The sequence below is a fragment of the Nilaparvata lugens genome, chromosome 3 (assembly GCF_014356525.2).
Source record: "Nilaparvata lugens isolate BPH chromosome 3, ASM1435652v1, whole genome shotgun sequence".
Classification (NCBI taxonomy): domain Eukaryota; kingdom Metazoa; phylum Arthropoda; class Insecta; order Hemiptera; family Delphacidae; genus Nilaparvata; species Nilaparvata lugens.
The window spans coordinates 36,907,311-36,931,751 of NC_052506.1; the positions used below are offsets into that span (position 1 = coordinate 36,907,311).

The 24,441-nt window shown below is 35.8% G+C and overlaps 1 protein-coding gene across 1 annotated transcript in view; it reads right to left on the reverse strand.

Moving 5' to 3' along the window:
* The window catches only part of LOC111055663 (agrin), a 363,044-nt gene extending 339,560 nt beyond the window's left edge, over nt 1–23,484 (reverse strand). Inside the window, exon 1 of the mRNA XM_039423653.1 lies at nt 23,254–23,484. The gene's annotated coding sequence lies outside the window, so the exon portion shown is untranslated. The remainder of the gene's footprint in view (nt 1–23,253) is intronic.
* Nucleotides 23,485–24,441: the final 957 nt, after the last annotated feature.

Genomic DNA, 24,441 nt, shown 5'->3' on the forward strand with positions numbered 1-24,441 from the left:
ATTCCTTGTTTTTGTGATGAATATAAAGATGACTATCTAACAACCTTGGTTATCACCTATAAAGATGAGGTGAAATTATTTTTTTAATTGGATGAGGAAATTGAAAAACAAGAGGTACGAAATTCCTGACGAAAAATGTGAGATATGGTATGTAGTCACGAAAAAAGCCGGAAAAGTGTTACAAGATTCGTATCAGGCTGGAACACTAAACCAATCAAATACAGTAACCAACACAGGGTAAGAGGCAAAGTCTAGCCTGAGCAATTAAGTTAGCAGCTGATGCGAATTCGCAATCATAGTTGCTCCTCAGCTCTGTTTCTTTCCAATGAATGCTCTCCTCAAATCTCTCTGTTACTTCTCAACTGCTTCACTATTTCCCACAGGTGAGGAAATTGCATCGTGTCTCCAGAGTTCTCGTCCCACAATCAATGGCTCTTAGGTAACAAGCCCTATCATCCACAGTCAATTATCACTCCAGTCTCGATTTCAACTTGGTCTTAGAAAATGGAATTTCTGAGACCACTCAATTCACAAGGCAAGGAGCTGCAGACACGAAGCCAAACTATTCTATTGGAAGCAACTTGATCATATCCCTCAAACCTGAAATCTTGAGATTGGTCACACAAGTCTGTACTAAGTGCTTGAAAAATATGAATGAATAAATTAATAGATTATTGTTTCATCATGTTCATTTTTTCTTTTCCATAACATTTGAGGAGTCCAATATGCTTTCATAACTTTAAGTTTTTTTTTGTTAAACCGATTACATCATAATTCAGCAGCACTTTATTTTATGATTTTAAACTCTTGATTATTCTATATTGGATAATAACAAAATAAACAAAGAAAATGAATGCTAATACAACAAAAACAATATGATAACAACTAAGCTCAATTGGTATCAACTATTCTGCTTATAAGCTCGAATACAATAAGCGATTGAAGAGGATTAATATTACCACAGCATTTTTCACGCACGTCATCACAAAGGTTTGCATTGCATACCCTTATTCAACCCAATTGCTATCTCACGTCAATTATCTAATGCCTAAGGATGGGTCAGCTCTTGATAGAAAGGTTGAACTTCCGAACAATATTCCATCAATGTGATTACTTCCAAAGGTGAGCTCGAGCTGACTGTATTTAGAAACTGAGCCAAAAGAGGAATCATCGATTACGACATGAAAAGACGATAATTATTAGTTACTGCCTATCTTCGAATAGTTTAGCTCAATAAGATTATAGCTTCGCTGCTTTTAAGCTAAAATGCCAACATTTTCGATGTTAATAACAAATCTGTAAGCAATTCAAGTGCTTGACTTAAACGTTAAGTTGTAACATAGCCTGGTTTCTGATATTTACTTGAATGCATTATTGGTTAATAGGACTTCTATTGAGAAAGGGACAAGTGATGAATAGAATGTTTTTTGACTGTAATTATAGTGTTTTCTGAAACTTGTATTTCAATAAAAAGTAAAGGTTGCTATCCCAACAAAGCATAAAACATTTTCTAACTTGAAAATTGCTTTCAAAGGCATTAACTCACGGATAAATCAATATGATAGCCATCGATTGCCTCTCGTTTATTGGCTATAGGCTGTTGGCTCTATTTGAGCAAATTGTGATCGGGTGACCGCTCTGAAACTTACTGACTCCTGCTAGGCTGAGGGAGTCGATCGACATTGAAATATTCATGCTGTCAGCTCGACCTTGCACCGTTTTGGCCTCATGCTTCGGTCACGTACATTTCTGTTCAACGCTGTATTACGGGCGAGACTAAGTTCTTGATTGAAACTTTTCTTTTGGATTGTTGGAGGTCAGGCCTACGGGGAAAACAGAAAACTTTGAGATTTTGAAGAATTGTGAGAAACTAAACTACCGTTTGATAGTCCATGACAAAACTATCCATATAAAGAGTGGAATTCAATTCGTTATTTAATTTGGTGAAGTTATTATTTCTCATATTACTTCATTATTTCACATCATTAACGAAAAAAATACTGTATTCTTGATAGCCTCGATAATACGTCAAGAACGTGTTCAAATATTCAGAAAAAGCTATACAACCATATTCGTTACGTTATCGCATTGAAGGGTTGATTCCAACAACTCGATAATTGATTATTTTATGAATAAATTATGACATGCATGGAAATATTAAAGTATTTTTTTGAATATCACTAGTAGCTCTGTGAACAGTAGACCTTACACAGTTTTCTCATCCATAAGTATCTGGTGTCACCTGTTCTAGTTCCAGCGGTACCTGTCTCAGTTGGTGTCACACTCTGTGGCAAGGACTACATAACTCTGACTGTTTTAATGATTAGAAATTTCTCATTGCACAATAAGCATGAACTCCAATCTATTGTCATTTGAGATTGCTCGAAATCGGTAGATCTTTCAACTTCTAAACCAATAAAATATTGTGAAGTTCTCACCTGTTGACTCCTCAACTGTGTCAACTGGCGCTTAAGCTGCGTTTACACTGTGTAACTTTGTTATATGTAACTTTTGTTAAATAAATAAGTTATGAAACTTCTGTCATACAACAAAAGTTTGATAGTTTGAATTTGTAACATGTTATAAAACAAAAACATTAGTTTGTGGGTCTCCATAATTGGCAGTCATCATGGCAACTACAGACGATGATATCAATGCTTTTCCCGTTCAATTATTGCTGACAGTTAAATAAGAATACCACCAGCAGCTTGGTTGTGTGTCAGCATACTTATAAATAGTATGTAAAGTATACATAAATAGTATAGTATTGCATACTTATAAATAGCATCAATGCTGTTCTCTTTCAACTAATGCTGACAGTTTAAAGTGAATCTCACTACAGAGCAGTAGCAGTAGCAATATTGGTAGCAAGACAATTTGAACGAATGTTGCTTCTACAGCCGCCCATTTGTATGTCTCAGTATGTTACAATATATTCTGGCTTATACACTTATTTACAATAAATGACAGTATTGCTATTTATTCAACGAATTCTACAAAGTGTAATAATGATTAGTGAGAATGAAGATTGAATGCAATTTGAATAACGATAGTATAAAATATTGTGATGTAACTACATAAATCGGCTGTTTTTAAGTGTTTGCAAAATCTCTATGTTTGCATTTTTATTGTAGTTATGATTTTTCAATATATTGTTTGGATACATAAATTTCCTTGTGCTACATACAGAGTGGCCCAAAAACCTCATACTTTCGGTTCATTTTCCTGTTATAAGTTATTTCCGCCAAATCCTGTAATCGATGAGAAAAGTTTGCTCCTGCCTTTTATTCAGACTATGAAATTCCTAATAAAATGATATTATTTCGAACTTTCTATTTTCAATGAGTACTGAGTTACAATTTTTCTAAAATAAGTAAAATTTTAAGGAAAAATTAATTTTGACGAATTTTAGTTTTTGATCTACAATATCTTTCGATTGTTACCATTTAAATGTATAATTCGAGATTCCTCTGAGCATAATTTTGTGCTCTACAGGTAGAGGGCTCCATCTCATATAGATTTCCAGGTAAACCTGACAACAATGATCCTTGTATTTTGGAAAACGCCTGAGTTTTAGCTTCAATCATCATCAGCAACTCCATTGTCATCACATTCAGATTTCGCACAATGATATAAGTTCATTAGATTATGTCTATGAGAATCAACTATCAATAAAGAATAACCTCTCAATCAATTCTTGATTCAATGAAGAAAAAATTTAGTGGAGAGGCGCGCATAAGGACACCTTAAGAATCAAAATTTCAAACACTCATAACTTTTGACACAATGATCAGATCTCATTGTACCACAGCTCATTCTTCTCAGCACGTCAAGGCGGTTCCAAATCACGCACGCATCATAAATGAAATACGATCAAAAAATATAAAATTCATCCTTGAGTGTACTTTAACCTGTATTTCAATTCATAAAAATGACTAATTTCCATATTCAAAGCTGCGTATTGGGAAATCCTTCGGATAAAATTTCAAAATCTAGTAATGATGTGGAAAGGTATCTTCTCTCTCCACTACAATGAAGAATACTCTCGATTCCAGTATTATTGGAAAGTTACAGCCGATTTTAAAAATGATGATTCTCTAAAATGAGTCTGATATATAATAGAAGCTCATGATTGAAGCCCAAATTGTAGACAATTCCATCCTCTACGATCTCAGTTGCCTAAAATTCATCTCGAATCACTGTTTCCCACTTCCTAGACCGTTAATATGAGGAAAGTATCTTCAATTTCTTGATTTTTTATGTTCGAATCATACACATTACGATCATATTCTTCTGTTTAAAGTAACTAAAAGAGGAGAAAAAATTAAAATTTAATTCTAAAATTCAAGATCAAGTCTTTTTTTATAATTATGGGTTACCGAACTCTGAATTATTGGTCATTTCTTTGTGTATTGAAATACTGGTTAATCTACACTCAGGAATGAATTTCATATTTTTTAGATCGAATTCGACTCATATGAATACTCATGATGCATTTTTTTGAACCCGTCTTGACGAGCTGAGAAGAAAGAGCTGTGGTACAATAAGATTTGATCATTGTGTCGGAAGTTATGAGTGTTTGAAATTTCGATCCTTGAGGTGTCCTTATGCGCGTCTCTCCACTAAATTTAGAGCATCTAAAGGGTGATTCTCACAAAACATGATCTAATGAACTTATATAATGGTGCGAAATCCTTATGTGATGACAATGGAGAAGTCTTTATTAAGAATTTCATGATCTAAAAAAGGCGAAAACGAATTTTTGTGTCTGATTACAGGATTTTGCGGAAATAAATGAAAACTGGAAAATGAACCGAAAATACGAAGTTTTTGGGCCATCGTGTATCTAGCACAAGGAAATTTTTCATGGAAAAATTGGTTCTGGACTTCTTTTATGTATCCAAAGAATATTTTGAATAATTGGAACTACAATATTAAAATCCAAGCACATTCCTTTTTCATGTCTATATTGACTGGCGATCGTCCCCCTGGATCCGTGCCTGCAATCACCACTGTCAAGTGTCAACAACTACCAAGCAGCTGATGATTCAGCTACTTACACAACTACCTATTTGAACTCCATTCTATAACTTGTAACATGTTATAGGTATTGTAAAACGTTCTTATAACACATGTCACATGTAACAAAAAGTTATAATTTTTCTTTGATCTTTACCGACTTGTTATAAAACACGAAGTTACATGTGATAAGTTACACGAATTTATAACATTTTTGTTCAAGATGTTATATAACAACATAACGTTTTATAACAAAGCTACACAGTTTGAACGTAGCTAAAGGAAAAACTTGTTATATATAACACGAAATTATGTTTTAAAACACGAAGTTACATGTAACAAGCTACATGAATTTTTAACATTTTTGTATAATCTTAATCTATATATATAAAAGCGAAATGGCACTCACTCGCTGATTGACTGACTGACTGACTGACTCACTCACTCACTCGCATAACTAAAAATCTACCGGACCAAAAACGTTCAAATTTGGTAGGTATGTTCAGTTGGCCCTTTAGAGGCGCACTAAGAAATCTTTTGGCAATATTTTAACTCCAAGGGTTGTTTTAAGGGTTTAAAGTTCGTCTTTTAGCATGTATATTCTTCTTCTCCCAATCTCCTTATTATAATTGAAATTTCCATATCATATGTTACTATAGAACTATAATCTAGATAGAGTACCTCTTCGAAACATTTGTAAACTGGCAACTAAATTAATAATTTTGTCAGGTTGGCATTAAGTTGAGTTGACTTTGTTAGGTTGGCACCAAGTTGAAGATTTGAATGCATTTATCGCGGAAAAATAATTGATTGGGCACTGCTACTTCAATCCTGGGAATATTATATTACTAGCAGTCAGGCTCGCTTCGCTTGCCATATCCGTTTAGCCAGCCGTTTAGTCTGGACCCCCGACTGGATTGTCCTAACATATGATAAAAATGCCCAAATGAAAAATGCAGGCGAGCGAAGCGAGCCTGCTGATCTCATTCTTGGACGATCCAGTCGGTGGTCCAGGGGGCGGAGCCCCCTGGCTAGACGGATATGGCGAGCGAAGCGAGCATGACGGCTAGTTTGTTATATAACCAAAGTTTTATAACAAAGTTACACAGTGTAAACGCAGCTTTAGATGCGCCTATTGATTTCTTTTTCAATTATGAGAATATTAATATTGATTGGCATGCATCATAATACAATGACTGCAAAACAAAATATTGAAACCATGGACCCATAGAAATAGACTCAGCTTCTCCAGACATCTGTGTAATGCATGCACTTGTCAGCTGATTGTTGATTATGAAGAATTATATAGTCTGATTAATCCTATCTTCAGAGTAAATGATAAAAATAGTGATATCGGAGTATGGAGAAAATTCCTTCTCCTTTCATGATACTAGTAGTTCTGTGAACAGTAGACCTCATCCACAAGGACCTGATTGAAACTATAGACCTTATGGAAATACAGCAATAGACTGGCTTCTTCACACATCTGTATACTCACTTGTCAGCTGATTTACGATGAATAACTGTATAGTCAGATTTTTACTCTAATACTGGCGTATTAAGGAGGCTGCTTTTTCCTCTTATATTATCCTTGGAATGCGAAATCTCCAGAAACCTTGTGAATACGTCGACGCGGAATTTAAAAAAGAACATACCTGTCACCGCGTTTCGCCGTAAATGCGCAACATATAAACATTTAAACATTCAAACATTTAAACATCCAAACATTTAAACATTCAAACATTGAACATTAAGAGAAACGCCAAACCATCGACTTGAATCTAAGAACCCACTTCGCTCGGTCAATTATCCTTAAAATGCAAAATTTTGAAAAACCTTATGTATACATCGACTCATCACGAATCGTTCTCCAGTATTCTTGGACGAGTTTCAAGGCCGAAAATTTATACACTAATCCAGAATAAAACGTCCTAGTTATTAGCCTACTATGTAAGTTTATTATAAAATATACGGTTATTATAAAATACTGTATAGAGAGATCGAGTATAGAGTTGATAGGAAATGATATTCCAAGACTTCATCACAAGCTCCAATAACTAGGAAAAAATAAATGAGTTGTTGAAGCTTGGAAAAATTTCAAGATTGTTATAGGAACAGCTCTCTATGAGAACATAATAATATATTATTGAATACATAATGAGTTATGTAATCACAGCTCTATGCAACCAAAACATGATGATTTATCTAAGCGAATCTGATAGATAAATAAAATTATTGTTTTGCTCAATAAATTTGTAATTTGATAATTCACGTAATCCTTAGAGCAAATCCCAAACAAATCCTACCAACGGCACCACAATTTTTCCAACTGGATTCCATTGAGTGAGTGCGATATGCATACAAAGCAGCAGCAGCCGTAGCAATCCGGCAACAGCTGTTAGCCTAATTGCAGCAGCACTCTTTAGCACAGGTGATGGGTGCTGCTTTGCTTTGCTTTGGTGCTTTGTGCGGCGGGCAGAGGGCAGAGGGTAGAGGGTAGCAGGGCAGCAGGGCACTCTTTGTGGCATCAGAGCGCGATTCGGACTTGACTGAACAGACGAATGGCAGTCGACCCTCGGCTCGGCTTTCAAGCCAGTTCCGCTGCCTCTGCGGTTAGGCCGCTTTGTTCTCCGTCGATATATCGCTGCCAATGTCCGTCCATTCCCAACCGATCGACTGGTGTGAATGACTGCACTTGACCAATTGTAGGAGACAGTACTAATTAACACTGAATTTTCACTATCAACAACAATTATGTAATGGGCTGATTAGATTTTATTAAAGTAGCTAATGGTTCAAGTTTTCATTATTATAGGAAAATGGAGTATACATGTAATCCTTGAGGGGATGATAAGTTAAAAAGACGCGTTTTTCTCGCGAAATAATCGTATATAAATTTGATAGAGAATCTAATGATTACAAAAAGTCGAAAAATATTCATTTTAAGAAATTCTAGCCTTTTGGATATTCTATCCAATAATCAATAAATATCGATATTTAGGCTTATATTGAATAATATATTTATTGATAATATTACAAAACCTGGAAGGACAGCTTTGTGAAAGTTAAAGGATGGATGAAAACGCACTTCATGTTTGTTAATTGTAAAATGTTAGTAAATCGTGAAAGAGAGGCTTTAGAATTAAAAATTTCAGTATTCAAGTCCGTGATCGAAGTCCGAGAGAAATTATAGCACATTACTCATGAACGAGATTTGAAGGAGTAGGAATTAACATGCAATGGATAGCTTAACAAAGACTGGACACATGTAAAAAGTTTGGGAATGAGGTATTGTTAAATTTTTGAACATGTAGCCTACTACATGTCGAATCACCTGTAAATAAAAAACAATCGCGCATATTGTTTTGTCGCGTGTTATGGCAGCCACCAGCTTCCATGACAAACCGCGTGTCAGAAACAAATGTGTTTTTCAGTTCACGTGTTTTATTTACAATAAATTAAAACTACATTAGAGCTGTTTGTTTTTCATGTGATGTGCTGTCCCTGGGCGTTTAACGCGGTGTCGTGCCCGGCCTATTTGTTCTTCTTTTTTCATTGCATTATGGTTGCTGTGGATCCGCAACTCCCATCATCAGGGCATCCCATTCTCTCGAGAAGTCCAGAAGACCATCAATTGCATGGTGTGACTCGCTGGCAACGGAAAGGGAGTGGATGGAAACAAAACTGCTCCAGCTCTTCGGTCATTAATCATTGTTCTCTTTTCCCAACTTTTTTGCCAGTTCCGTCTTTCTTTTCAGTTTCCACAGGAATTCAACTTCAATTTTTGCCACTGGACTTCGACTGATTCTATATAATGATTAGTTCCATCATTCCTATTTTCAAAGCGCAACCGTTGGATGATGGATAATAGATTCAAATTCAACAAAACCGAGTTCAATGAACTCATTCCATTTAGTGTTAGAACAACAATACAGGATAAAGGAACACACTCGAATAGTTTGACTGTTGTTCCAAAATAACACTTATTTGGAGTTTATGATTAGATCTTATTCTAATTGGTCCCCATTTCAGTAACTATTTTCCTGTAACTCATCTATGAGTTTCTGTTTTCAAGTAGGCCTGGGGTAATTCAGCATCAGTTCATTAATTCAAGTCTTCAGAGAATACCAAACTCCAATTTAATTTAAAAATTACAGTAGTAATTCAATAAAACTCTCATAGCTTTTAAAAAAATTCTAAATTTTTACCCAATGATGAAATTTTTCATTTGATAACCTAATGGGAAGAGCCAGATGGTGAACAACTGTCTCTCAATCTAGTCCAGCCCAAGGCTTGTGTAAATAGGGTGATGATGATGAGATTGTGAGAGTTGTAAATTAGAAACTCAATATTTTAAAGAGAGTTTCACAGTTATCATAACGCGGTTTTGAATTTCATCATGAATGTCAGTTAGAGAAGCAGTGAATGTGATATGAAAGTTATCGACATCAATGAGGTCATTTGACATCAATTGGAGTATTATCGTTGGAGAGCATCATTAATTTATTCAAATTCAGTGATTATACGTATATCAAGCTATGGATATTATATTTACCGCTTGTTCATTCACTTCCGAGCTTGGTAAATAATTCATCCGTCTCTAGTTGATTTGAATTATTACTTTTCTATTCAGTTTGTGGTAGAAAATGAGATTATAAAAGATCATTCAGTTTCTTTCATAAAATGTAATTTTATGACAATGATAATGAATAATCAATGTATATAGGCTACGTCTGTATAGTGGTGGTTATAGTCAACAAGGCTCCTTTGTAGATGCCGCAGGACTGAAAAACTACAAGTTAGCTATGGAAGAAAAGGGAGGCTAGAAACTGGCTGTGAAACCACAATTTGAAAAATACAAGTTATCCGCTCAGGTACAGCCTCAAGATCTCTAGCAGAGAATTATCCCAAACTGCATAGTAAGAGGTTTTCTAATGAAGCCTCAAGTTGAAAGTTTGTTTATAGGGTGGAACATGAATAATTTCGAATGGAGGCTAGAGAGCAAGTAAAGTACTGTGGAATACGAGCAAGTAGCTTGAACAACTCTAAACATAAGACCACCGCCAGAGAAAAGTTGGCTTGTAACAGTATGTGTAGTAGCAGCAATGTTGCAAGTGCGGTTACCGGCTCCATTTCTTTAACGTACTTGCGAAGAAGAGTCGGTTTTTCTCTATGAAATATCGATCGGAGTTAGGCTTTGTTGGGGGGGTTGGGGGTGCGCAGCCGGTGTGTAATGCATAGCAGAACTGCGGTGGTATCTCGGATTACGAAGCCCTGCAGATTGTTTGCTCTCTATAGCGACTATCGGCGCCGCTTTCAAGAGTATTGCCGGCTCACAAATAACATGCTGCCTACGACCATCACCTACGACCATACATGATTCCACTACTTTTGTGCCAACCTAAAAAGAAACAGCTTTCCTCCGTATCAGCTAACCTGCATTCGGTTCTCTATCACCTTCCTCGCACCCAAGGCTCCTTCACAGCTCATCAGGACTCGCATAGATAAGTCCAACTCCCCGCAACAATATCATAGATAAGTCTAACTCCTTTGCTCATCTGCGGCAAAGAATGTTTTGCATAGATAGTGGTGTGATGATGCTCTGAACGTATCTACACTGTACGAGGAGAAGTAGACATATCGATAGGTGAATATAAATGAAGTGAGACTACCTGTGTTGAGTCATGGTGATGTATGAAAGATGAGAATATGCTTCTCATATAAGTATAGATGTGAGGCAGGCTTTAAGTGGGTCGAACAAGATACGAGAGCAGTGAATATACTTCCAACTCCAAAAAGCGATGATGATCAACTCAAAAAACCATTCAACGCTTTCCTGCGAATTGTAGTTATTTGTTTATCTATTTCTCTCTAACAATTCAACACCCTTTTATACATTAAGAGAAATTATCTTATTTCAATCACGGGTGAAATCAGGCCTGAAATTGGTTATCAAACCTACTCTATAACTCTTTATAGAGTTTATGATTCACTTGAAAAATGATGTTCCAAACTTTTTATAATTAATTTCTGTTCCTATTGTGGTGAACAGGTTCCACTTTGATGCAACTGCTACAATGGAAAAAAGTAGGCCTTTAATCAAGGCTTTTTATTGGTAGTTATTGGCTATCTCTGAGAAAATAATTCTATAATGTTACTTTATGTAGCCTGAATGTCGTCTTCTGCAAACAAATACAAGATAATGCATTATTTATTTCGATTTCGTGATAAGATGGTTCTATCCACCTTATAACATTTGTAGAATGCTGTGACAATAGAATCTATATAATAATTCATGTTTTATTCAGTAATTTCCAACTCTATTCATATCAATCTCATCATCATTTCTATAATAGTCCTCTTTAGCAACTATATTATATTATAGTTACAGCAGAAGTGGAATAATGGATAAGTAGCCTCATATAACGTGAGCCATAGTGATGCTCTTATGATGATGTGGTCCAGTATTCGAACGTCATTGGCAGTAACGGTGAGCCGGACGACAATTGTTATTGGACCGGACAGGGTCCGTTTTCATTTGGATTGGACGCCGGGACATTGAATGGACGCGACTAACGGCTCGGAACGGCCTCCACTGGACATTGAGTCAGCAACCCTTTTGCCGGCAAATTGCTCCCGAATCAATTGAGGCTATCGCTTGCTTCTTCTCCTATCTTGGCCATTGCAACCTGCTTCAATTTGCTTCTTCTGTCTCAAGTATCCATCAGCAGAGAAAACTGGACTCTATAGAATCGATATTCTTTGTAACACCGATAATAAACAATCGACTAGTCTATTTTCGTAGGCGGCGAACACTTGAAACATTGACCTAGATGCATATCGCAGTTCTATCTGTTAAGAATGAAGAAGCACTATAATATTTTCAAGTACTTTGTTTCATGCTTTTTAACTACCACTACTACTACTACTGGATTATTGGAGGAAACGAGAATTACTTGACAAAGATGGAGGAGAATTTTGAACTTACTGAATTGTGTGCCCGGTACTTATTTCTTCACTCAAGTCAATCATAATTCTATTGAAAATCTATCTATGATTTGATAACGGACAGCTTATTAGAATTCCCTTAGATTCTTAGATTATAAGACTGACTTTTTTCTTCAAACATGTAGGCCTATTTGGTACTCTCGCTCTTTCATTGAATACTCAATCTCTGTCATTAATGCATCATTGAGTAATAAATTTCAATAAAGTTATGAAGATCGACTCTGCCAAACATAATCACATTGATGATTATGTTTCCCCGCTTCTGAACGTCTTCTCAGTCAAGAATTATCGCAATAATCCCAACAAAAATGTAAGTGTGAATTTATTTACAATTCATGAGAGAGATTCAGTTATCTTTATAACTTTTAGGCTAATTTGCATTGAAGTATTTCTTATTTCCCTGGACTTTCCGAATTGGAAATACATTCCTACCTGTCCTCAACGAGTAATATTCCCAATAGTTTCCAAAATGAAGGTAACTCCATTTAATTGCACGTATTTGGTGTCAATCATAAAATGGAATTTGAGACGTGGATGAATTCGTTTGATCAAGTCGATATTGGAACATACCAATTCATCCGAGCAGCAAGTCCTTTGTTATATTAGTAGTAGATTGACTATATTAGTTCAGATGCATGAATTGAAAACAGTTGATTAGGAGTGTTGGAGGAGTGTGAATGAGGGATGCCATCACAGTATCTGGCTTTCGGTAGAGGAATCAGTTCAGTTATGTTTAGTTTAATTTTCGTCATATAACACTACAAAAATCAAGCAAATCTTGGTAGTATAATTATGACACGTCAAAAATATCAAGTACAGTACTCAAAAAAGTAATTATAAAACATAAAAATCTGGTGTGGTACACTCACACAACTTTCCTTGCTCATTGAACTGTAAGCCTCATTCTCAAACGAGAATAATTTAGGGGAATAACATCATGACAATTATTGGCGGCAACATATTATTTGCAACTACGATCAGACTACTGTATATGTTTATATATAATTATTGTTTTCAGAGTACTTTTTCCTTCGTGTAAATTGTGAAATTAGATGATTTTTTTAAAAGTCGTCAAAACTGCTGTTCTACAGATGAAATATCTTGACTATGACTGTGTACTTTTTACAAACTGCTCTACCTACCTCATGCACGAGATGGAGGTTACAAAGTCCATTTCTCAAGGATAGGGTGGACCCCCCATTAGTTCTCCAGGAAAAAGACTCATGCCAGTTCATAGATCTGATAAATACTATACATGGTATGAATTTGAAAAAAATTGTTAGAGCCGTTTTTGAGAAAATCGTGAAAAACATGGTTTTTAGTCATTATCCGCCATTTTTCTCAATAATATTACGGAGCTCCTGAAATTTCCCCAGAAATGAGACTCATGTCAGTTGATAGGGCATATAGATAGCTATCTATGATATAAATTTGAAGAAAATCGTTAGAGCCGTTTTCGAGAAAACCGTGAAAAACATGGTTTTTTCGTCATTATCCGCCATTTTTCTCAAGAATATTACAGAGCTCCTGAAATTTTCTCAGAAATGAGACTCATGCCAGTTGATAGGGTTTATAAATAGCTTTCCATGGTATGAATTTGAAGAAAATCGTTAGAGCCGTTTTCGAGAAAAACGTGAAAAACATGGTTTTTTAGTAATTATCCGCTATTTTTTCCGCCATCTTGAAGTGAATTTTATTGAATTTCTTATTGTCGGATCCTCATTGTATAAGGACCTTAAGTTTGAAATTTCAAGTCAATCGGTTGATTAGGAATGGAGTTATCGTGTTCACAGACACACACACATACACACACACACACACACACACACACACACACACACAGACCAACACCCAAAAATCATGTTTTTGGACTCAGGGGGGACTTGAAACTTATAGAAAACTTGAAATCAGGGTACCTTAATTTTTTTTGGAAAGCAATACTTTCCTTACCTATGGTAATAGGGCAAGGAAAGTAAAAGAGAGGAGGAAATCAGAACATACAAAGGAGTTAAAAATATGCTTGCAACAAAAATGCTTACACTCGCCAACACTTGAATCTTTCCTCTAAACTGTACGGAGATGCATTAACCATTCAAGCTTTGATTGCATTATTGAACCTTTCTGAGCTCTCAATACATTTTATTTCAGTGGGAAGAGAGCTATAAGCTCTTAGTCCTCTTGCTGTTCTGTGTTGCGGGTACTGAAGATGAACTATTTGGTTTCTAGTATTGTAACTATGATGGATATGATTTTCTCGCATATCTTCTCGTTTTTCTCTGCCATCGTTGCAAATCGAGGAAGTATAATGCTCTTATAGTGAGCTCTCTATAATGAGCTCTATAGTGAGCTATAGTGAGCTATAGTGAGCTCTCTCTTATGCTCTCTATAATGCTCTCTTAGAATTCCAAGTCTTCTGATAGAGTTTCTACAGGATTCATAAGGCTTCAAGTTAGCGACTATTTGAGGGCTTTTTTACTTTCCTCGCCCTATCAACATAGGTAAGGAAAGTATTGCTTTCCGAAAAAAATTAAGGTATCCCAATTTCCAAATTTCTATACGTTTCGAGGTCCCCTGAGACCAAAAAAGTGTTTTTTAGGTATTGGTCTGCATGTGTGTGTGTGTGTGTGTGTGTGTGTGTGTGGGTGTGTGTGTGTGTGTGTTGTGTGTGTGTGTGGTGTGGTGTGTGTGTGTGTGTGTGTGTGTGTGTGTGTGTGTGTGTGTGGTTGTGTGTGTGTGGTGTGTGTGTGTGTGTGTGTGTATGTGTGTGTGTGTGTATGAGTGTATGTGCGTCTGTGTACACGATATCTCATCTCCCAATTAACGGAATGACTTGAATTTTGGAACTTAAGGTCCTTCCCCTATAAGGATCCGACACGAACAATTTCGATCAAATGCAATCCAAGATGGCGGCTAAAATGGCAAAAATGTTGTCAAAAACAGGGTTTTTCGCAATTTTCTCGAAAATGGCTCCAACGATTTTGATCAAATTCATACCTAAAATAGTCATTGTTAAGCTCTATCAACAGCCACGAGTCCCATATCTGTAAAAATGTCAGGAGCTCCGCCCCATCTATGCAAAGTTTTATTTTCGATTCCCAATTATCAGGCTTCAGATACAATTTAAACAAAACATTTTGAGTGGACAAGATCGAGCATGACAATCTCTACAAATAATGTTCATTAACATTTTCACCTAAAATTAAAAATAAGCTCGAAATTCGAGAAAATGTTATTTTTTCAATTGCAAACTGTTGGCAACTGTTGATTCTATTAAATCATTCACTATGGAGAGATAGCAGACCTTGTGTGTCTCCAGCGTTATAGTCCTGTCACCAGCTGGCTCAAATCTTTGAATAGTAGACTTGAGATGCGCGGGAACACTAGCGTCAGGTGATAAATTTCCATAACGGCAAGGAAAGTTGTGTGAGTGCGCCACACCAGACTTTTGCTTTTTGAAGACATAATTGATATTATTTTTCCACTCCACCAAAACATTATGCTGTATTGAATCATCGACATGAAATAACCATGATAGACATTCAATAGTGCTTTTTGTACCGACTACATTCTTCAGTACTTTTAACGAGAAGCAGACACTTAGGAGTTTGTTCAGGATGTGATCCACTTGATCATTCCACTTGAGACTGTTTCTGATTTTGACTCCCAAAAAGCAGACTTCATCCTGAACAATCTCATCCATCTTTTGGCTGATTGTACCACGTAACTTACTGGTCTCAGTCAACTTAAAATCCAATAATTTAGTTTCTTTTTATATTCAAACAAAGACCGTCAGCCTGAAACATGTGATCATGTGATCTCTTCAGTCCTCTGGACAACTTTTCCCACGTTCCAGTCACAAGTATTGTGGTATCATCAGCAAAAGACATTGGACGTGATATTGTCTGGAAGGTCATTCACATAGATTATGAATAACAGAGGGCCAAGAATCATGTAACTCCTTTTTCTGTTTTCTATCTGATGAATAACTTTTAAAGCTGAGGCCATGATAATCACTGAAACTCTAATCACTCAGAACATCGCTCAGTCACTCATACAATCACTCACCCAATCATCCAAAGCATGAATCATAAGAGAAATTGCTAAATATTATTAAATGATAGATGCATATACTTTCAAGCGATATATCACAATAGGTCTGTAGTAGGACTGCTAAATATTATTATTACTCTATCGGAGAGGAAACTTATGAATATTTTCAATAATAATTATGTCTAATGGAATTTGAAAATGCTCACCTCACGCAAATATCATTCAGTAACGCGTAGGTTGTGACCTTTTTGTAGAGGAAAGTAGAAGAGAAATGTCATCAGAAACCCACAACTAGATTTGAGCTTGATAGCAGTCGAATTTAAACAGCATCAGCGGTAAAGTATCTCCATACGTTTCCTGGGAAATATTAGTCACAGCTTGATATGAATTCATCAAATCCATTAGAATTCATATTCCAAAGAACGTTGGAAATGTGGAGTTATTGAATACTAGCAGGTAATCCGTGCCCCGCAAGGGTCTATTTTAAAATATGATAAACTGAAAACTTGACGTAATGAAATCTTAAAGAGTTTGAAATAAGCCCAGAACCATCTTCGGTTATTTAAGAATCTATATTCATAATTTCAAGTTAATCAGTCCAGTAGCTCAGACGTGATGATGCGTCAAACATAATATTTCCCTATCTCGTACATGTATGAGCCAGTTATTTCCTTTATTATAATATAGATATGGATGACAGATGGAGGGATGTTTTACTAGTATCTTTGAATGAGAAGACTTTCAAACGGTTTTTTAGATATCAATGTGCGGTTTTCACCAATCATTTTCTCTTGGAATTCTGTATCGAAATCATGTATCATCAACCTTCCAATTTGAAAAAATGAAGTTGGATTCAAAATGGTGGTTCCAAGATGGCGGACCAAAATTTTGATGTGACAGAAAATCAGTTTTTATTATTCGAATAGGATTATCAATCGGCCATAAAATAATAATAATAGTAATAATAATGATAATAATAATAATAAGCATGAGAGTGATATTCTGGCATGAGACATATTCAGCATGAGAGTGAAATTCTGGAGCAGTGGAAGTCGATGCAGCTTCATGGAAAGCATGCGTTTATAACATAAGTTATACTGGGATCGGTCGGTGCTGACAGACAGAATAGTTGCTCATAATAGGCTAGATATTAGATATCATCCTCATGGATAAGGTAGCCAAGGAAACAACACTAATAGATGCTGGCATACCATGCTGCCACAACTTGGACCAGTATTATAATGAAAAGGTCTCCAAGTACCTTCCTTTAGTTGCTGAGATCAAGGATGTCTGGATGCAAGAAAAGGTCACAATTGTTCCTGTCATTATCTCCGCGATTGGAGTTGTAACTAGAAAAGTGTCAGCAAATCTTTGTGAGATGGGAATATCGAAAAGTGAAAAATATGCCATGGAAAAAGCAGTTGTTCTCAACACAGCTTCCATTGTGAGATCATTTTCGAACATTTCAATTTAGTAATGCACCAAAGTCTTGCCAAAGGCCGACTTTTACTGCAATAAACACTCACTTGTCGTGTGATGAATGGAATGATAATAATAATAATAATAATAATAATAATAATAATAATATAATAATAATAATAATAATAATAATAATAATAATAATAATATAATAATAATAATAATAATAATAATAATTTCCTTTCCTTTCCTTTCCTTTTTTCCTTCGTCCTGGTACCCCCAGAAGAAGGGAGTTTATTATAGAAAATATAACAAACAAAAATGAAAAATACACTTATTAAAATAATCTTACAAACAAAACAAATGAAGAATAATAAAAAAAGCAAGAATGACAAAAGATAAGAAGATTCCCTTTCAGTGGAAAATTAGAAATATTATAAACCAGACGAAATATAAATTCTCCAAAACCTTCTAAAGAAGGTATGACTGGAGGAGTCAAGTTTTACATTATATTGAAAAAAAACCATAGAAATAGTACATTGATATAATCAATCAGTGATCCCAAAATGAATAATTTTTAATTCAAATCATATCAAAACAAAAATAGTTGTCAATCTTGAGTAGAAAAAAAAATTAATTGATAATAGTTCATTTAATTGTATTAAAATAATAATAATGATAATAATAATAATAATGTCTCTGGTCGAGGGTACAATACGTTTATAGAGTTTATTCAAATTATAGACATGATTACAAAAAGTATATAAGCTACAATTATTTACAAAGTATTAATACAATTGGTTGAATATTTGCTGATCTAAGAAAATGTGGCCCCCACTATAAATGAATATGTGTCGGGATGCCACCAATTTTGCTATTGTTTAAAATTTTATGTCAAAAGTAAAAAATTTGCCCCTGTGAGTGGGGGGATCAGAGTAAACAAGATGGACTCTGATGATTATGACTCGAATACATCCACAGTATCCCCTGCTTGATCGTAAGAGGCGACTAAAATAGGGCCCTCCTCTTCCGAAGCCCTTCTTCCTCAATAATTTCTTCATTTTTTACATGCTTCGGAAATCTTTGTTACTCTTCCAGATGACACTGTTTCTACTGACTTGGCTGAGTGTCATTCTCTTTCCCTTTTCCCATCCACTTTCTCTATCTGGTCTTCCTTGACCATCGTCTCTTCTCTTTTTGTCCCAAACATTTCCTTCTATCACGGGTAGACAAGGCTCGTAGCTGCAGTGAAAGCAACTCGTCTAGGGGAGAAAACCCTACACAAATCCTGTGAGTCCAGGCGCAGCAAGGTGGCGGCCCCACCGCTGGGCTTAACCTGCGCAGCGTTCGTACCGCGGCCAGGGGATCGAATCAATTACTGACAAACTCACAAACAGCCTCGGAAATAGGACCGGATTATAAAACAAGTAGGATTGCAAAACAAAAACGATTTGGGATCATGGATGTATTGAATTTAGCTACATGGGATGTTAGAGGGTTATCAAATAAGATTTATGAACTGAATGACTGTCTTGCAAAGCAGAAAGTTGACATAGCAGTGATTACAGAAACAAAGAAAAAGATGAAGGGGACAATAGATTTGAATGATTATTGGATGGTCTACAAGGGAGTCCCTCAAAATCAACAAGCCAGTGCAGGAGTTGCAATAATGGTGAATAACAAATGGAAAGATAACATTCAAGATTACACCTATATAAATGAGAGGATAATATCTGTAAGACTCAAAATTGAGAGAGGTTATCTAACGGTAGTCGGAATATATGCTCCAGATGGAGGGAAGAGAGAAGAGACTGAAACCTTCTATGACAATCTCCAGAAAATAGTCCAGAATATTTGCAAAACAGATCACGTTGCAATTGTTGGAGATTTTAATGCAAGAGTCGGAAACATCCCTATTCCAGGTGTACTGGGCTCTTTTGGAGAAGCAGTGATGAATCAAAATGGACAAGAACTAAGACAGTTTGCTTTCTTCAATGACCTCAAGATAACGAATACATTTTATAGGAAGAAAGATATCCATAAGTTCACCTGGAGTGCAAGAGGCTCAAAATCCATCATCGACTACATCATTGTAAATGATAGAATGAAGAGTTTAGTACAAGATGTGAGAGTTTACAGGGGCTGTGATATTTATACCGACCACTATCTTCTAATGAGTAAGGTGCTGATCCTAAGAAAATGGAGAACTGTCAAGAGAAATAAAAAACAGACAAACGAAGTGTTCAAGATTTCACTTCTGCAGGATGATAGCATACGAAACTTGTATCAGAGGAGGTTGCAGGAAAATCTTTTAACAGTTTCAACTGCAGATGATATAGAGACAGAATGGAAAAATATGAAATTGTGCATTCAAAAAGCTGCAACTGAAGCACATGGTACAAGGTTGAAGAAAAGGAGTAGTAGACGCCTGAGAATTTGGAACCCACAAATGGAAACTGCTATAAAAGAGAAACAAAAAGCATATCTTATATTTTTGCAAAAGAAAACGCAAGGAGCTAGAGAGTACTACATGCAAAAAAGAAATATTGCAAAGCAAGTAGTGAGAAAGGCTCAACAGGAGTCCTGGGAAAAGTTTATTAGTGTTATAGAGAGCGATATTCATGGAAGGCAGCAATGCGCTTATAAGATAATGAAATCTTTGAATAGAACTGATAAAGACAATGCTGCATTAAGTATGATTTCGGATGATGACTGGTTACGGCATTACAAAGATCTCTGGTGTTCTAATAATGAAGATGCAAATGTACCTCAAAACCAAATCCGTAATAATTCAGTGGATCCAATAACAATGGCTGAGTTAAAACAAGCACTAAATAGCATTAAAAACCGAAAAGCATCAGGTTTAGATGGAATTAATGGTGAGATTTTCAAGTACGGTGGTTTGTTACTAGATTTGAGATTCTTACATCTGATCAATGAATGCTGGATGAAATGTCAAATTCCGAAAGAGTGGAGTAAAGCATCTCTCTTTTCAAAAAAGGCAAACGCAATGACTGCAAAAATGATAGAGGTATTAGTCTCTTGAATGCGGGATATAAAATATACTCGAAAATAATCAATTCAAGAGTGAAGAGTATCGCTGAAGCAGTTTTAAATGAAGAGCAGTGTGGGTTCAGAAAAGGTCGTTCATGCCCAGACAACATTTTCTCAGTTAAAAGACTGATAGAGAAAAGAAGAGAGTTCAACCTTAAAACACATATAGCTTTTATTGATTTTGAAAAAGCATTCGATAGAGTGAATAGAAGTCTTATGTGGAGAATTCTGATTGAAAGAGGATATCCTTTACATCTTGTAAACGCAATAAGATCTCTCTACCACAATACTCAAATAATAGTAAATACAGGTGATCATCGGTTAGATGAAATCACTATCAACCAAGGTGTTAGACAAGGGTGTAGTCTATCACCCACTTTATTTAATATATATGTGGACCACATTTTCCGAAAATGGAAATGTAAAGTAGATTTAGGAATTGATATTGGTGAAGGTGTGTACCTGAATGCTCTGTTGTTTGCAGACGATTTGTGTGTAGTACAGGAGAACGAAAATGACCTCCAAAAATCAGTTCATATCCTGCATGAAATTTGTAAAGAATATAATTTGAAGATATCAGAGGAGAAAACCAAAATCATTGCTTTTTAAGGAAAGTACCCAATAAGATCAAAGATTGTGATAGACAACAAGGTATTGGAGCAGGTGTCTCAGTTCACATATCTGGGTTGTGAAATTAGTTATAAAGATGAAATGGATGTAGAGAAGGAGGTAGGAAGATTCCAAATGATTTGTGGAAGTATCAGTGAGACATTGGGAAAGAAAGCTACCACAAGCACGATAATGAAAAAAGACAATGGCAGCTCCACTACTACTCTATGGTAGTGAATCGTGGGTAACATCAAAGCCACTTGAGAGTAAAGTGCAGGCAGCTGAGATGAGATTTCTTCGCAGAACTAAGGGCTGTGACAGAAGAGATCACATCAGGAATGAGGATATACGGAAAGATCTGAATATCTTCTGCCTGAATGAGAGAGTTGCATCTTATCGTCAGCAATGGAAAGAGCATGTGGAACGAATGTCAGCTTCCTCAAAGAATTTTCAAGTATAAACCGGTAGGCAAAAGAGACATAGGCAGGCCACGAAAAAGATGGCAATGATCATTATATTTATTATAAAATGAAAACAGTAGATTGTAGTGATGCTTATGATGATATTACATTAGATTATATTGGTGTTATTAATTTATAGATTTAATTTATTATTATTTTTTATTCCAATTACAAGCTGAATGTGAGTCGGAACAGGCAATAGCCTAATCCCTGATTGAAAGAAGAAAGAAGAAGAAGAAGTAAAAAATTCTAATAAAGATACATCTTGCGAGTCATTAGAAGTTCATGAAAACCACATTTATATACACAAATTTAAAAAAGAAAATAAAAAATAAAATTGATAGCCTAAGATGTAGAAATTTTATAAAAATTTAACATAAAAAACATTTATAATACTCATGGGAAAAAATCATTAAAATGAAGAAAATAAGAATGAAACAGTATGGAAAATTTTTCCATAGAACTAATTGCTCTCCATGATTAATTCTATTGGATAGGAGCCAGTTTTTTGATAAACATCCTCGGTTAATTGAGAATCTGCATGCAAAATTTCAAGTCGATCAGTCCAGTAGTTCAGACGTGTTGTAGCGTCAAACATAATTATTTCCACAACCCATACGTGTATACGCCAGTTCTTTCCTCTATCATAGTATACATCACTCCAATTTGAATTCAGAAAATGAATTGGCTCGTTGAGGCTGATCAAAGCCATACTAATTAACGTATAGGGAATAAGGAATGGAAAAGGAGTTGATAAATTTTTTTTCAATTGGAATATTTTGTTGTGTGTGTCAATTCAATCACCAGTTCACGTAAGTTACATTAGGTCACAAGTTGGCCATATTGATGAACAATCACATTTTTCGACTAAACATTTTTTAAAAAAACCTTGCTGTACAAAATTCATATCATGTTTTGTTGCCCCAAGGATAAATCGGAATAGTTTTGAAATGATCAAACATTAAAGCAAGGCTACTGAGTGCTGTTCATGATGATCAATGTGTATTCATGAAAGAAATTATCCTCTTTCAACCAGTAACACAGTCATAGTTGCTGAAAGCACGATGTTGTAGAGATAGTTCTGAATTAATCAGTTCCAAAAATAATATTCTCTGAGTAAAATGATTCCCACTTGCACAAAAACACTTTGCGACATTATGGAATAATTATGAGATGTTTGTAAACTTTTTCAAGTAAGGCATTCAAATGCCGTTGAAAAACCACGCTGGATAAATGACATCATAATATCAATATATCATTTGAAAAAATAATACATACAACTACAATCTATGAAACTAGACTCAACTATTTTAGGTAGTTTACACGGGGGTTCATAGAAGTCCGGATCACTGGCTGCCAAGTGGACGTCGCTTGTCTGCTTATGATAAATCATGAAAGCAATCACGTTCACTCTCCTCGTCACATGATTATCGATTTTGAGAGGTTATAGTGAGGAAAAACGTGGTTGGCGGCATTCAGCATTATTCTCTTAGCAGAATGTAAAATTCGTTGGAATATGGAATCTTGTGGTTTGATATAAATTAGAGTTGCTTATGTTTGACATGGAAGTCTATGACCAATATTATGTTGAATGAAAACAATAATTAGAATAAATGTAAAGAATCATGCTTACCTATTACGTTACATACAGTAGCAGGTTAAAACGTTCATATTTATGAAATTACATAGCAAGCACTTGGAAGGAGTTGATGGAAACAATAACGAATGAAGTTTTATACACAAGTAGCAGTTTGGAGCGTTGATTAGCACACGAAAGAAAGCACGCGCGACGAGCGGAGATCGCACTTGAGCGGCGGGCGACGACGCGTCTCGATTATCACGTGCTCAGGGCTGGCGATGGACTGGCGCAAAAATACGTTTCGGAAACAACCCTCGTGGCCCCCTCTCACCTCCCGCTCCTGCCTCCCTGAGTAGTGGGGGACCCTCCCAACCCCCCAGCAAACCCTCTTGCCACGGAACCAACTCTCTGTGTCTTGGCCGGCCGGCTAAGTACTGTTACTAGTCTCCAGCTCATAAGGACTTCTATTTCTCTCACAGCCTGAAACGTCCGAAATAATACTACTTCAGCTATAAACGGCTTGCTGCCTCCACCACCCGACTTCACCTAATCACTTGTAACGCCCTCTAATTGATATTTTCATCGCGTTTATCACATTTTTATTACCTATCCTGCTGTTTCGCAGCCAGTCTACTGGCGTTACCAACGTACCTTTCCATTATTTCTCATTGCAGTGGAGAGCCTTTGTTATTACATCATTCAGAATAATTGGAAGTATATTACTTCTCTGGTGATTCTGAGGATATCATGCACCATGGAATAAACGGAGATAGATGCTATTATTCCTATGAATATCATAATATTCCTCTGAATCAGTTAATGTGATCAACTGGTTTCAAGGAGTTATGTGAGTTATAGAAATTCATTATTAGTATTTAAATTATTGTTATATTATTTTATGAGTACAATGACATTTAAAGTATTGAGAATGGGGGTTCTAAATCTCATTTCAATAATAATAATAACAAACAATGTTCTTCTGATCAAGGCAGCCAGGAGATTGGGATAAAAATGATTATGGATGATCCTGGTGCATCAAGAGAATCTCCTATTTTTTCATTCATTTTTTTTCGAGGGAGTTGAACCGATGTTGAGGAAAAACAGATAATGGTTCTCACAGAACCGAGGTACTGTTTCAAGCATCCAAGAAAAACTCAACCTAGCTCCCAATATTTTAAGTGTGTAGAAGGCGTCTGAGCTTCTACTCAGTTTAATAATTCATGCTTCCAATGTACTAAAAGC